Source organism: Orycteropus afer, unplaced genomic scaffold (assembly GCF_000298275.1).
Source record: "Orycteropus afer afer isolate SDZICR_OR568_19922 unplaced genomic scaffold, OryAfe1.0 scaffold01264, whole genome shotgun sequence".
NCBI lineage: Eukaryota > Metazoa > Chordata > Mammalia > Tubulidentata > Orycteropodidae > Orycteropus > Orycteropus afer.
This window is the reverse complement of record NW_006922851.1, coordinates 65,112-67,787: the sequence shown is the minus strand read 5'-3', so window position 1 is coordinate 67,787 and position 2,676 is coordinate 65,112. Positions and strand designations below refer to the sequence as shown.

At 47.0% G+C, this 2,676-nt stretch overlaps 1 pseudogene; it reads right to left on the bottom strand.

Annotated features, from left to right (window-relative positions):
* Positions 1 to 2,259: 2,259 nt before the first annotated feature.
* Positions 2,260 to 2,391, bottom strand: LOC122152047 (annotated as a pseudogene).
* Positions 2,392 to 2,676: the final 285 nt, after the last annotated feature.

The following is a 2,676-nucleotide window of genomic DNA, read 5'->3' as shown; positions in this document are numbered from 1 at the left end:
CATCAGTTCATTTTGTTTGAATAGCCTTGCTTTGTTTTTGCTGGGTTTCCTCCCCCCCCCCCCCCGGCAGCACTCTGCGTACTACAAGGATATGTGAAGTAAATTAGCACAAGTCAGCTGTTGATCCAGGCTTCCTCTGATACTGCTGCCTGGATATGAAAAGGAGGAGGTGTGATGAGTGCATCAGAAATGCATTTGGCATCTTCACACTTTGTGGTTCAGATGTTGTGAAGAGTGAGGAGATGCTGCTGACATTTCCCTGGTATTTCTAAAGTACTTTGTTCTGTCCATGGGAAAGGTAACCATGGCTATTGAAGAAAATGTGTAGTGAAGAAAAAAAAAGAGACAAAGTCATTGATTGTCCCAACCATCAAAGATAACTGCTTTCAATATTTTGTAAATCTATTTTTCTCCCATTCAAAAACATTTATTCTGTTTGTGTGCATGTGGGTTTGTGATTCTAACATAATAAAAAACAACAGCCTTCAATGAGGTCTGTGTGGGCCATACAGAAAACTGTTTCATAGTGGAGACGTGGCTGTTAGTAGGTGACATTGAGTGGGTTCTGACTCGCAGTGACTCTATGGCCAAAGAACGAAACCCTGCCCAGCCTGGCCATCCTCATGGCTGTTGCTCGGCTGGAGTCCACGGTTGCAGCCGCTGTGTCAGTCCATCTCACTGAGGGTCTTCCCCTTTTTCTCTGACCCTCCACTTTGCCAAGCATGATGGTTCTTCCTGATAATGGGTCCGAAGTATGTGAGATAATTCTCGCCATCCTCACTTCTAAGGAGGGTTCTGGCTGTGCTTCTTACAAGACAGACTTATTCATTTTCCTGGCTGTCCAGGGCACGGTCAGTGTTCTTCACAAGCATCATAATTCAATGCATCAATTCCTCTTTGGTCCAGCTATTCATTGTCCAGCTATTTCATGCCATATGAGACAATTGTAAATACCTTGCCTGAGTCAGGCACCGGGGAATGACACACTGGACCACAAGCAGTGGTAATGGGATTTAAGTCATAGTAATGTGGGTAAGAGGTATCCTGACTCCACAGAAAATGCTTCCGTCCTCTGTCCCAGGGTAGTAGGTACAATGTGCCTGGCTGGGAACAGGCATTCAATAAACATTTGATGAATAAATGAATGAATGGATGAACCATGAGAAGTAAGTCAAAAGCTACATCCCCTGGAGCCAATCAATGATTTGCCAGTACCGCCTTCAAAAGAAGAGACCCCCTTCAGGTCCACATTAGGTCCACATATAATGCCTGGGTATTCACAGCAGACAGGGGAGAGGAAGCTGGGGTAACTTTTGCTTCTGGTTCTAAATTGTGAGTACCACCCCCATGGGGCCACAGAGCACCAACACTTGGCTGCCATCTTGGAATGAGGAATGGGGAAATTATGGAGAACAGAGCAGAAATTAATATCTCAGTGAATTACTGTGCCATGAGGTGTTCTCCAAGTCAATTAGGAATCTGTCAGTTGGAGGCTATGGGGATAATCATAGGCTCCAAATGGAGGAGGAGGCCCTGGGATTCTGAAGTCAGGAGCTGGGTTGGGCATCATTCATGGCTAGCTGGGGTTCCAGAGGGGAATGACTAACAGGGCTGATGAATCACTCCACCAGTGACTGCATCACCAGTCAGAAGAGCTGGTTCCTGGGCAGGAAGGGTGAGCCAATGTGGATTATGCTGTTCAGAGGCTGTGGGGTGGCTGAGGGTACACAGATCTGGTCAAACTCTCAATGGTATGGGACCTTGGTAAAGTCACTTAACATAGTCATACCTCAATGTTCCCACTGCACAGTGAGAAGTATTCATGCCCTCATGGTGGCCTGGTGATAGGCTTCCGAAATGTCAAAGTCTTGAAAACCCTACAGAGCAGTTCTACTCTGCACACGTGGGGTCACCATGAGTCAGAATTGACTTGATAGCAACAGGTTTGGTCTGGGTTTTTATGGGTCACATACATGGTTAAGTGTTCCGCTGCTAATGGAAAGGTTGTCTTTTGAATCCACCCAGGGCTGCTGCAGAAGGCAGGCATGGCAATCTAAACCAAAACCCATTGCTGTCAAGATAATCCCAACTCACAGTGCTGCTGTGGGACAGAGTGGAACTGCCCACGGTGTTCCCAGTTCTGTGACCTTTAAAGAAGCAGAGTTGCCACATCTTTGTCATGGAGCTGCTGGTGACTCTGAACCGCTGACCTTTTGCTCCACAGACAAAATCTTACCTACTGTCCCACCAGGGCTCTATGCTTTTATTTTTGCAGTTGAGTTTCCCATGCTTGGGGCAGTCACAGGGGTCAGCGTGTCTGGAGTGTGAAGGATAAGCCTTGCCCTGGGGAACTGCTGTGTGGTCTGAGTATCTGCCCTGCTAGGTAAGTACCTCCAGGAAAATCAGCCACTGAAAGCTGTATGGGACACAGTGCATTCTTACCCTCAGGGGTCTCCAGGAGTTAGAGTTGACCTGAGGGAAGCTGGGCTTGTGTGTGCAGTGAGGATGAGTGTGGTGATGTGTGGCCTCCTGGGCTGTCATGAACATTTCACTGAACACCCTACCTATTCCTAGAACTTAGACCTTTTACTTCCCAGTTTCTACCCTCCTTAGTGCATTCTTGGTGACTCAATCCATAAAGCCTTGAGACTTTTAAATTGATTTCACTTCACAGAG